Source organism: Arachis ipaensis, chromosome B08 (assembly GCF_000816755.2).
Source record: "Arachis ipaensis cultivar K30076 chromosome B08, Araip1.1, whole genome shotgun sequence".
NCBI lineage: Eukaryota > Viridiplantae > Streptophyta > Magnoliopsida > Fabales > Fabaceae > Arachis > Arachis ipaensis.
Genome location: NC_029792.2, coordinates 31,975,942 through 31,989,087, shown reverse-complemented (window position 1 = coordinate 31,989,087; position 13,146 = coordinate 31,975,942). Strand labels below are relative to the sequence as shown.

Sequence of the window (13,146 nt, the reverse complement as noted above, 5' to 3'; positions counted from 1 at the left end):
CCGACTAGGTGACCGGATGACCGAATTTCCGGTCGAACCGGGTTTGATAACTATGTTTATACTTCTTTAGTTTATATATATATCGTCTTTATTTATTCTACAATAGGAGCGAGTAATGTAATAATTATTCTATTAGTATTTGGTGATTAATAGTGAGTTAATTAAACATTTAATTTTGATAAATTATCGGAACAAAATAAATTTATACTAACCCCACGAATACTAATAAAATTGGAACAGATGGAGAATGGAAATGGAGTTTATTGGTTAGAAAGGAATGTCTATTTTGTGCTTCTATAATATCTAAAAAATTAGTGTGTATTTAGATTAAAGTTTGTAAACAAAAATTTGTATAAAATTAATTTTGTAAAATTGATTTTGATTAAAAGTTAATTTGTGTTAATGTGGTTTATGTTTAGTAACTTTTATATCTAAATATATAGATGGTAGTAAATTAAAAGTTGTTTGTATCATATAATATCTAATACTTTTAGTACTCTTTTAGTTATAAATTTTTATTACTTATGATGCTAATATTATTTTTATGCTAGTTTTTTATTTAATATAGTCTTTTTAATGAGATTAATAGAATTATAATATAAAAAAAAGCTTCATACCAAAAAAGAAATAACAAAAACGGTAAAAGAAACTTATATAAACACGTAATAATAAAAATTTCATAAACAAATAGTAATATGAATGAGAGAGCATTAGAAAAAAAATGTTATAAAAAGAAAAAAAAATCATCATATAAATAATAAAGGACGTAGATAGAAAATAATTTTTTTTTATTTGTTAGAGAATCATTAGAATCAATTTAGATCAATTAGTATCATTTATATTTATATAGCATATCTGTATATTAATTGTAAGATTCTATGCTTTTATTACTTTGATTCTTCTAGCGTCTATACTCCTTGTACATTATACTTTTGAACATACTGAATAATACCTTGACAATATCTGTCCATCTTTCTTGGGAGTAATCTGATTCATCCAATGAATTAAGGCCTTCTGCTAAGATGTGAGGCTCATTATTAGATTGAATTATTGCATTTATCTGCTTCATCCTCCAATTCTCATCAAGATGATCAAGGTGAGTACAATAAAAATTGAGTTCACCTACTTGAGGCACATCAATAGTAGCCTTCAAAACATTCCTGCCGCCAAGAAATTACCGTTCAAGACATCATTTATACGCCAAAAAATTAGGTGTCAACCAATGCAAAGGTTAAAAAAGTACAAGAGTTTACGCATTAAGATGAGGACCACACTAAAATTAAAAGGAAATAGAGTGGGGTTTCCACAAAGAGTACAAGGATTTAGGTCATATTTTCTATTTTCTTATCCCATCATTTTTTCATTTAGGTCATTATCTACACTGACCATGCTACTCTCAAATATCTATTCACAAAGCAGGATTCTAAGCCCAGGCTGATAAGATGAGTATTACTCCTGTAAGAGTTTGATATAGAAATCAGAGATAGAAAGTGTCAAAAAATCAAGTAGCTGACCACCTATCTCGGATTGAACCAGTAAAAGGAACATCTCCTCCTTCTATTGAGGTATCTGAAACCTTCCCGAATAAGCAACTCTTTGCCATCCGGACAACACCTTGGTTTGCAGATATTGCAAATTACAAGGCTATAAGATTCATCCCCAAGGATTATAGTAGGCAACAAGCCCGAAAGCTCATTCATGATGCAAGATATTACTTGTGGGATGAACTATATCTCTTTAAGAGATGCTCGGATGGGATAATCCGCCGCTGTGTATCTGAAGAAGAGGCATAGAAAATCCTAAGGCATTGCCATGGCTCCGATTATGGAAGACACTTTGGAGGAGAGCGAACAGCCACTAAAGTTTTCCAAAGTGGTTTCTACTGGCCCACACTCTTCAAAGATTTTCGAGAGTTTGTCCGTCGTTGTGACAGTTGCCAAAGGGCTGGCAATCTCCCTCATCATCATGACATGCCTCAGCAAGGAATCCTAGAGATTGAACTGTTTGATGTATGGGGTATAGACTTCATGGGTCCTTTCTCTCCTTAATACTCAAACACCTACATCCTTGTGGCTGTAGATTATGTGTCTAAATGGGTTAAAGCAGTCGCTTCACCCACCAATGACACTAGAGTAGTGATGAACCCCAATCTTAGGGTTCACTTTGTGTAGAATTTAGAGGGTTTTACCAACATTTTGTCACACTTATCCATATAAAATGCATGGTTTTATGTTTCCTTCCCAATTTTGCTTGATGAATGAAAACATGCTTTCTAGGCCTTAATTATGCTATATTTTTTATCTCCCTCTATTACCATTCGATGCCATAATCCATTTGTTGAGTGAATTCAGAGTTTATAGGGGCAAGAATGGTCTAGAAGAGAGGAAGAAAGCATGCATAAGTGGAAGGAGCATGGAAAATGGAGCTTTGGAGTATTGCCATCGACTCACGCGTACGCATGACGCGCGCACATGACCTCTTTAGTGAAAACGTGCCTAGCGATTTCAGAGGGTTTCCAGGCCCAATTCTAAGAGGAATTCTGGTGGAAAAAGATTAAAAGATCCAAGGATTGAAGGAGAACACATCTTTACACACTTTTAGTTAGTTACTTTTGGAAGTTACATTTTTAGAGAGAGAAACTCCAACTTCTCTGTAGGGTTCTTTGGCTTTCTCAATCCCAATTGTACTTGGATACTTTGGTGAGATCTAAATTTGACTCAATTTTACATGGTTCTAGATTGTAGATCCTCTTCTTCTATTCTCAATTTAGTGTTCTTGATGCTCTAGTATTGTAGATCTTGGATCTAGACCTTGTTACTTTGATTTTCATTAATGCATTGAGGAATTTCATTTTCATTGTTGTTAATTGTTTGATTGTTGTTAATTGTTTACAATAGATAGCTTTAATTCAATTCCTTTCTCCAATTTCATGATGTCTTCCATTATTGCTCACCAAATGCTTGATAAAATGTCAACTTTAGCTATGGAGTAGTTCTTCACTCTTGGCTTAGGGGTTGGGTAATTGGAAACACTTGAATTATTAAGGTCTTTTGTTGGTTGACAATTGGAAATTGCTAATTGATTTGAATGACACTAACTCTAGTCTCTCCCTAAGATTAGACTAGGACTTGTGGACTCAAATTGATTATCTTCACTTGACTTTGCCTCATAGTTAGAGGTTAACTAAGTGGAGCAACAACCAATTGATGTCACAATTGATGGAGATAATGATGATAGGACTTCCAATTCTCAACCCTAGCCAAGGCTTTTTTATTTATCGATTGTCATTTACTCTTGCTTGATTTCAAATTCTTGTGTCCCTTAGTTTCATTGTCATTTGTTCGTCACTTTTATGCAAGCTAGTTTACACTTCTCGTATTCAACCTCAAACACCAAGAGATTCCTAACCAATGATGTGCATCCTAAGGCAACTCCTAGGGAGAACGACTCGAGACTAATACTCGGTTATTGATTTGAATTGTGGACACACACTTTCTTTGTTTGATGTGTTATAGTTTGTTGGTTTAGAGCTATACTCACGACATAATTCCATTGAAAAATTCTATACCGACAAAATATCACTCATCAAGTAGTAATGAGGTTCCTTGAGAAGAACATCTTCAGCAGGTTTGGTGTCCCTAGGACACTGATAAGTGATGGAGGAACTCATTTCTGCAATAAACAGCTTGATTCTGTGTTGAGCCGATATGGAGTTCGCCATAAAGTGGCCACCCCAAATCATCCACAGACAAATGGGCAAGCTAAAGTCTCAAATAGAGAACTAAAGAGAATCCTGGAAAGAACGGTGAATACCTCTAGAAAGGATTGGGCAAGAAAGATTGATGATGCTCTTTGGGCATACAGAACAACTTTCAAGACCCCTATAGGAACATCACCATATCAATTAGTGTATGGGAAGGCATGCCACCTGCTAGTAGAGCTGGAACATAAGGCCTACTGGGCAACCAGACTTCTGAACCTTGATACAAAGGCAGCAGGAGAGAAACGGTTGCTCCAGCTAAATGAGTTGGATGAATTCCAACTTGCTGCATTTGAGAATGCAAAAATTTATAAAGAAAGGGCCAAGAAGTGGCCTGACAGAAGGATTTCTTCCAGAGTCTTTGAACCTGGACAGAAAGTTCTGCATTTCAATTCTAGACTAAAGTTCTTCCCTGGAAAGCTTAAGTTACGTTGGACATGACCGTTCCTGATCACTAATGTATCACCCTATGGTCATATAGAACTCCAGTGCAATTACTCTGATAAACGATTCACTGTTAATGGCCAGAGAGTGAAACATTACTTGGGTGGAGAGATTGAGCAGGACAAATCCACCCTATTGCTGACATGAGAGCAGTATCGTCAAGCTAGTGACAAAAAGCATTTGTTGGGAGGCAACCCAGCCATAATCGAAGTTATTTCTATTTTTCATTAAGTTTATTTCAGTTATCTCAGATTAATTTTTACATATGATTAAGTTTGTGATCATGCACAGTAGTTAGAACAGAAATAGAAACACTTAGAATAGAAAACAGAACACCCTGGAGAAGGCCCCTTGCTGGCATTGAACACCAAACAAGAGGGACAGAGGGGCATTGAATGCCCCCAAGGTGCAGCAAGACTGGCGTTCAACGCCAGCCAGGAGGTATTGGTTGGGCATTGAACGCCCCCAAGATACAGCAAACCTAGCATTGAACGCCAGCCAGGAGGCACTGGCTGGGCGTTCAACGCCCTGAAGGGAGAAGCAAGGCTGGCGTTGAACGCTAGCCAGGGAGCACTTGCTAGGCGTTTAATGCCCAGAGAGGAAGAGCAACCTGGCGTTGAACGCCAGAATGGATGCCATATTTTTTAAAACACATCTTTTTTATATCTTCTCTTTTTAACCATATTTTTTAAACAAGATTCTTCAAACTATCATCTTTCAACTTCAAATTCTTTTCAAATCTTTTCAAAACCTCGTATCTTTTTCAATTCTTTTTCAAATCTTTTTCAGAATTTCATATCTTTTGCAATACTTTTCTAAATCTTTTTATTTATCTTTAAAATCTTTTTCATATCTTCTATCTTATTTTTTTATCTTTTTCATATCTTTTGATTTTAAAAACTTATCTTTTTCTATCCTTTACTAAAGTGTGAATCATATCTTATTTATCTTTTATCTAATTAAATTTCGAAATCCCACCCTCCCCATCCCTATTTATACCATTCAGCCTCCCTCATATTCTTTACATTCGAATTCTTCCTCTCCTCTTCTTTATCTTCTTTCCTTTCTTTTGCTGGAGGACGAACAAACCTTTTAAGTTTGGTGTGGAAAGAGCATTTCCTTCTCACTCCATTCGAATTCCATGGCTCCAAAAAGTGGAAATCCCACTTCAAGAAGCAAGAAAGAAGATAGCCAAGTAGTTGTTTTCAAACCTTTCAGATTCTACACAAAGCAGCATGAAGAAAATTATTAGAAAATAATGTGCAAGAGGACAATGATCTTAGAGACCAAATTCGAATTAAAAGATGAGTACCCAGAGATCCAATAGCAAATTCGAAAGAGTGGTTGGGAGATTCTAGCTGATCTTGATATCGATGTTGGAATAACACTGATCCATGAATTGTATACAAATCTATGGATGACAGATAAGCAAAATAAAGATGGAAAAGGATGATCCTGAATCCTTTAATAGGAGGGTGGTGGCTAATCCAAAGTTGGATAAGATTCTAGAAGACATATGTCTGCTTGAAACTAAGTGGATCAACAACACAAAAGGTTATCCAAACCAACTGAGAATAGTAGATCTCAAATCAGTTGCTAGGGGTTGGTTGGATTTCATTAGGCATTCCATACTCCCTACTAGCAGCCGTTCTGAAGTTACCATCAGAAGGGCTGTGATGATTCACTGCATCATGATGGAGAATGAGGTGGAAGTCCACCAACTGATCCCCTGTGAGCTGTACAAGGTTGCAAACAGGATGTCAACTCAAGCCAGATTGGCCTATCCAAACCTTATCTTTTGCTTGTGTAAAGAGGCTGGAGTCATGACTAACAAAGACTCATTTATCTCAGTAGAAAGCCTAATCACCAAGCAAGTGATGGAAAGCGCCCAAGTACCAGCTGATCAACCCAAAAGGAAGGCACCTGAGCCTCTTCAGGTGCAAAAAATTCCTCCAATTGAATATTGGACCCAGCTGGAAGCATCTGTTGCACAATTGCAAACTACCTTGGATCAGTTAAGAGGGGAGCAAAAAGATCATACTAGCATGCTTTGCAAACTGGTCAAGGAACAAGAGAAGCAGGGCATGAGCTAGAAAAACTGAAGCATAAAAAATTATCTCCTGAAGAGCCTAATGCCACCCATGATTAAGGTGGTTGAGTTTCACCTCCCTATTTATGTGGCTATTCTAATTCTTATTTCTTATGTTTAGATTCACATGATCACTGGTAGTCTTTAAGTTTTTATGTTTATTTAAATTTTTGTCTTTTAATTTAAGAAGTGCATGAGTATTCTTAAAATTTAAGTTTTTATTTTCCAATAGCTATAAAATGTTTCCCTTATCATCTCATTGAACTTGAATAAAATTTTTATTTTTTTTAGAAGCAGTAATGATACATAACTTTCGAATTTAATATTAAAAATAGTTCAATTATTTGTTATGGTGGCATTACTTTTGTTTTCTGAATGCATGAATGAGCAGTGCATATCTGATGTTGGAGTTAAAAATGTTGGATCTTGAAAGAATGAGGATAAAAGTGAAGTATTATTGGTGATCTGAAAAATCCTAAAATTGATTCTTGAAGCAAGAAAAAGCAGCATGCGAAAAGAGAGAGAGAGCGAGAGAGAGAGAGAGAGAGAGAGAGAGAGAGAGAAAGAGAGAGAGAAACAAAAAGCAGAAAAAGCCAATAACTCTTTAAACTAAAAGGCAAGAGCAAAAATCCAATAGCTCTTTAAACCAAAAGGCAAGAGCAAGGATCTAAGACTTTGAGCATCAATGGTTAGGAAGGCCTAAAAGAAATATCTTTGCTTAAAACAGTTCAATTGAGCTGCTTCCCTAACTATATGTTTGTGGTGTGAAGGCATCAAGTGAAAAGCTTGAGACTAAGCAGTTAAAGTCGTGGTCCAAAGCAAAGAGTGTGCTTAAGAACTCTGGACACCACTAGCTGGGGATTCTAGCAAAGCTGAATCACAATCCGAAGTGGTTCACCCAGTTAAAGTGTCTGTGGTATTTATGTATCCGGTGGTAAGGCTCGATTGATGGTTCTATTGGTCGTTATAAGGCTCGATTGATTGCTCAAGATTGTATGCAAGAGTATGGTATTTATTATAAAGAGACTTTTGCTCCTATTGCTCATCTTACATCTATTCGAGCTCTCCTTGCAATTGCTGCGGTTAAAAAATGGTCTCTCAGTCAGATGGATGTGAAGAATGAATTTCTTAATAGGGATTTGAAAAACAAAGTCTATATGAAGCCACCTCCGAGATATCCTTGTCCTTCTAGTAAAGTTTGTCTCCTTCGCAAGGCACTTTATGGCCTTAAGCAAGCTCCTCGTGAATGGTTTGACAAGTTCAGCACTACCATATGCAGTTTTGGTTTCACTTGCAGCCCTCATGAGAATTCTCTCTTCATTCGTAAAAGTGAATGTGGAGTTGTTCTTCTACTTTTGTATGTTTATGACATGATCATTAATGGAGATGATGTTGATGGTATCTCTGATCTCAAGGCGTCCCTTCACTGCACTTTTGAGATGAAAGATCTTGGTTCTCTCAACTATTTCCTTGGTCTAGAAATCATATCCACCGATCATGGCATCTATCTCTCTCAAGCTAAATATGCTTCGGATCCTCTTGCTCGAGCCAGAATTACAGATAGTCGCACTGAGTCTACTCCTCTTGAGCCTAATGTTCGATTTACTCCTATGGATGACACTGTTTTTTATCATTCTACTCTTTATCAACAGTTAGTTGGAGGACTTGTCTACTTAACTGTAACCCGACCAGATATCGCCTATCCAGTTCATGTTCTTATCCAGTTCTTGTCAGCTCCTCGTACTACTCACTATGCGGCAGTTCTTCGCATTCTTCGTTACATCAAAGGCAACCGTTTTTAATGGCCTTTATTTTTCTGCCCATTTATCTTTATCCTTTCAGGTGTATTCAAATGCTGATTGGACTGGTGATCCCACTGATCGTCACTCCACTACTGGTTATTGTTTGTTTCTTGGCGACTCTCTCATTTCCTAGTGAGCTAAGAAGCAAAGTTCACTACTCGATCAAGCACAGAAGCTGAATATCGTGCTCTCGCTGACACCACTGCTGAAGTTGTCTCGATTCGTTGGCTTCTCGAAGATTTGGGTGTTCCTCAATCGTCCCCAACTGATGTTTTTTGTGACAACCACAGTGCTATCACTACAAGAAATTACCAGAATAGCGACCGATTTTAGCGACCAAAAAAGTGGTTGCTAATAGCTACTGATTTAGCTACCGATATAGTATTTATAGGACAAGGAAAAATCAGTCGCTAATTCGGTCGCTAAAATTATATTCAGCGATCGATTTTAGTGACCAAAGAAATCGATCACTAATAGCGACTGATTTAGCAACCGATAAGTTTGTTATACAAGTAACATAAAGTTGGTCGCTAAAATGGTCACTATTTTTTAACTTAGCGACCGAATTAGCAACTGAATTGAAGTAGTAACACTTGGGAATGCTGGTCACAAAATCGGTCGCTTTTTTTTATTTAGCGACCGATTTTGCAACAAATAAAAAAAGAAGCTAAAAATGGTTGGTCGCTAATTCGGTCACTAAGTCAGTGGTCGCTAAATCGGTTGCTAATAGTTAAGGTAGCGACCGATTTTGCAACCAATAGAATAAATAAGATGGAAAATTTTGGTCGCTAATTTGGTCACTAAGTCGTGGTCACTATTTTGGTTGAAAATTTAATCCTTAGCGACCGAATTAGTAACCAGTAAATAATACTTTAAAACTAATCAGTCACAAAATCGGTCGCTAATTTAAATAAAACAAAATACTTATTGAATTAATCTGCCCCACCTAACCCTAATTCACCCACAACACTCTCATCTTCTCACACAGTTAGCGATGTAACCACCGCCAGAAGCACCTCTCCTCGTAGGGTCTTCGTCGTCGACTAAGATCTCGGCGCCGTTGTCGTTGTCTTCTGCGCTGTCACCGTCGTTGTCGTCTTTAGCTCGCGACGACATCACCTTCGTCTTCTGGTATCTCGGTGCTGTCACAGTCATCTTCATCAATTTCTCAAGCAAGTACTCTCCCCTAATCCAAATTCCGATCAATTTCATCTACTCTGTTAGGACTTTTTCACCTATTATGATCAATTTAATCTATTCTGAATAAATTGAAATCTTTGTCAATGAAATTCGCAACACCGTCGATGATGTCGTCGACGAAGCTTTCAATTTCTTCCACTAATAAGTAACACCTGCACACACTACTTTTCTCTTCTTTATTTTTTCACTTTCAATTCCGAAATATCATCGTTTGTTTTAATCGGTTTTGCAATCTATGATTTCAGAGAAGCATCAACCAAGTTGAACTCTAAAGGCTCCATACAAAGGTCTGAAGTCTGAAGATCTGAAAAAGGTAATTGTTTTGCTTAACTGAATAGAATTTTACCAGTTAGAGTTACTTTTGATGTGATAATGGAAATTTGAGAGTATGATAGTTGGTAGCTAGATTCTGCTAAGTGTGGTTTATGTGATTGGTTTGGTTTTTGTTTAAAAGGGAGTTGATTGCGTTCGGTAGAGGATCCAATCTGTTTTGGACAATCGGTTAGCTATTTGGGAAAAATATTGCCTGCTTCACTATTTTGCTGTTCCCCAAGGCTTTTGCATGATTTCTCTCTCTCTCATTACATTAGATTATTAAGAAGGATTATTGCAAGATATATATCCATATCCAAAAAGGAGGATTATTATGATCTATAATAATAATAATAATAATAATAATAATAATAATAATAATAATAATAATATTGATGAAGTGTTTTGGGAAGATTTATTGAATGAAGGTTTTGAAGATGAAGATGTTCTTGCAGCTGCTGAAGATGTAGAGGTCTTGGCTGAACAACTTGGTTATTTAGCTTCTAGTCCTCATAAATAATAAATAATAGGATTGTGAACAGGAGATGTTATTTGTGCTACATTTTTGGGAACGTTTTAAAGAAATAATTTGAGAGATCTCTCTATTGATAATTGATATAAGCTTAATTATGCAACACCTCAAATTAATATTTCTCCCAGAAATTAGTTCAAATAATATCACTAATCTCTTTTTTGTATGTTGTTGCGTATTTAAAGCACATGGTCTGAAAAAATGGACACTTTTTGACACACCATATAAACATATATCTACTAGCTAGAATAATGCAAGTTTGGTGGTTGTTCCTTTACATTTAATTTTATTTTGATTACTTTGATTAACTTTTATATGTCTGGTCCCAATTTGCAATATTTCATACAATCCTATTACGTTACCAACAATATTTCTGTTAATTTCTGCCAAATCTTATTTATAATTGTGTTTAATGGAAGTGTCTTTGTGGATGTGTCTAATAAAAATATTTTTTTTATGGTTGTGTTTAATAGAAGTATCTTTACAAATATATTTTCTGGATGTGTCTCTTTATATATGTGTTTAAAATATAATAATTAATTATTATTGACAATAAATTAGCAAATAATATATTAGTAACCTATACTTTTTCTATCTCATATCATCACCTCTCTTGAATTTTCCACTGTGTGATGCAATAATAAAGGTCTGAATGAATCCTTAATTCCTATATCTTATATACCATTTAATAGACAAGTTAATTATTTATGCTATATTTTTCCCACTAAATATATTCTAGCTAAAATTTAATTTAATAATTAAGAGGATGGTAATCCAAACCTTGTGCACCATGGGCGGGAGGAGTGATGAAACATTTATGTTTGCAATACAGTAAAAATTCGGGTACAGTCGACTTCACGTGAAGTTGATAATTGAGAGTCATTAAATGATTTGATTGATTTGACTAAATTTTCATCTAATAATTTTCACTTATCAACTTTACGTGAAGACGACTGCACCTGAATTTCCACCTTGTATTATATATATTTGAGTTAATCCTCTCCGGTTTTAACTAATATATTTTTTCATATTGCATTTGTATTGCAGATGTAATTATAGGAAATCTAAAACCTAATAATTTACACTCCAAATACTCATATGTGTATAAGAGATACTAATAGAAATCAACAATAACTAACAAAAAGTAGTGCGTTAATTTTTCTTGTAGTTTGTGTTAAATAATGACTTTGGTGCTTAATTTTCTATCTTTTCCTTTTAAATTGTAGCTCTAATCCCTTTTGTCTTTATCTTTGATTAGTATTGATCTAGGAGTTTCCAGAGAAATTAGAAAGAAGAGACATGTTCTAGTGTGATCTATATATATTCAAAGTTTTATCAATCACTACAATAAAGTTAAATAGTTATTCCACTTTAAGAAATAAAGAAATATTTTTATATTGCTAAATATACTTAAAAGGTGAAGTTTTTGGATAGCTTATGCAAGGTTTTAAGCATCTATCCATGCATGCTGTATTTAAAGTAAACAAATCTAGTTATTAGTAGCATAAAGTGAAACTTCTTTCAAGCATCAAATTGCACCTGGTGGTCTTAATATATATATAGTTTAATTTTTTGTTAGGATAATTAAGACATTAAATTTGGGTGAAGAAATAAGCTGCCATATAAGATGGGAGCAGAAGCAGAATTGAAAGGAGGCATACTCATATATGCATGTGAAATTCTTTGAACATGGCTAAGATAAAGTTTGGCAAATGTTAAGTTTATTTCCTTGAATGGAAAGGGAGAGAAAAGGCTGGGACATTAGCTTCCTTGAATAGGAGAAATTTTGAAATGATGGTGGCAATGACTGACACATAAATTTAGTTGGATATCATCACAATATATCACACATAGTTTGCTGCAAAGTGATAAGGTTGCACATGCTATGCATGAGCACTTTGCCTGCCCCTGCCACCACATTTATATATAAATTCACCATCCTGCAAAGGCAATTTTTTTTTTGTTATGGAAGTAGGAGTAGTGATATACTTTAACATTGTAATTTTTGGTGTTTTTTAAAACTGTGAAAAGTATACAAATCGGAGGGTCCGATTTTATTGCAGAGAGAGAGGGTACAAATCGGACCCAGGGTTTTCTGAAATCGGACACAGGATTTTCTGCCAGTACACAAATCGAACCCAAGATTTTCTACCAGTACACAAATCGGACCAGGTTTTCAGTATCTATAATCGGACGGTTCGATTTCTCTTGGACAACCATCATACGCCAGTAAATCACCATACACCCTCCATAACTCAGGTATACACCATTTCTTTCATCATATTAAAAATAAAAAGTTCTCCTGCAAAATCCATATTTTTATTTAATTTCTATATTTCATAGGCATACTTTTTGAATAGTAGTTTAAGTAAATAATATGATTAAATAATTGTAATGTAATGACAAGTTTATTCTAAAGTAATTATATACATAAGAATGTTTTCATGTTTTAGATATACATGTTTATATATACTTGTCCAAGTTGTGTATGCAGTATGCATGAGAGTTATTTGGAAAAGAATTCTTAGAGTAAGACAAAATAATTAATACAAACGTTGGGGTCCCCTAGCCCTAAGGTCATTGATTGTGAATTGTGTTGGTGCACTTATTGTTTGGGCCGGCATGTCCCATTTTTTTATATCCATTTCATCATCATGATTTAATTTCAAAGAGCCTATTGAAATGGAAGGCCTTCTAACTTTGTTTGAAATCAATAATGGGTTTAGGGGTGAGCATGGGTAGCGGGTACCCGATTACCCGTCCGAACCCAAATTAAACTAATTAAATTGGTTCTGGAACCAACAAGTAATCGGGTCTAATTCGAACCAAATCGATGGCTATTTCTAGTAATTGGTTTAGGTATCGGTTCTGGTGGTGCGGACTCTGAACCAATCCGTGAACCCAATCATATATTAATTAAATAAAAAATATATATTTTTGTTACACTTTTGTATTTATCTTCTAATATGTTCGGTATTTAATATGTTTGGATTTTAATGTGTTTAGT

General features: G+C 35.2%; 1 long non-coding RNA gene across 1 annotated transcript in view; it reads left to right on the top strand.

Annotated features, from left to right (window-relative positions):
- The window catches only part of LOC110265460, a 5,515-nt gene continuing 1,702 nt past the window's right edge, over positions 9,334-13,146 (top strand). Inside the window, exons 1-3 of the long non-coding RNA XR_002351603.1 lie at positions 9,334-9,440; positions 9,541-9,608; positions 12,209-12,211. This is a non-coding gene — a long non-coding RNA (uncharacterized LOC110265460). The remainder of the gene's footprint in view (positions 9,441-9,540; positions 9,609-12,208; positions 12,212-13,146) is intronic.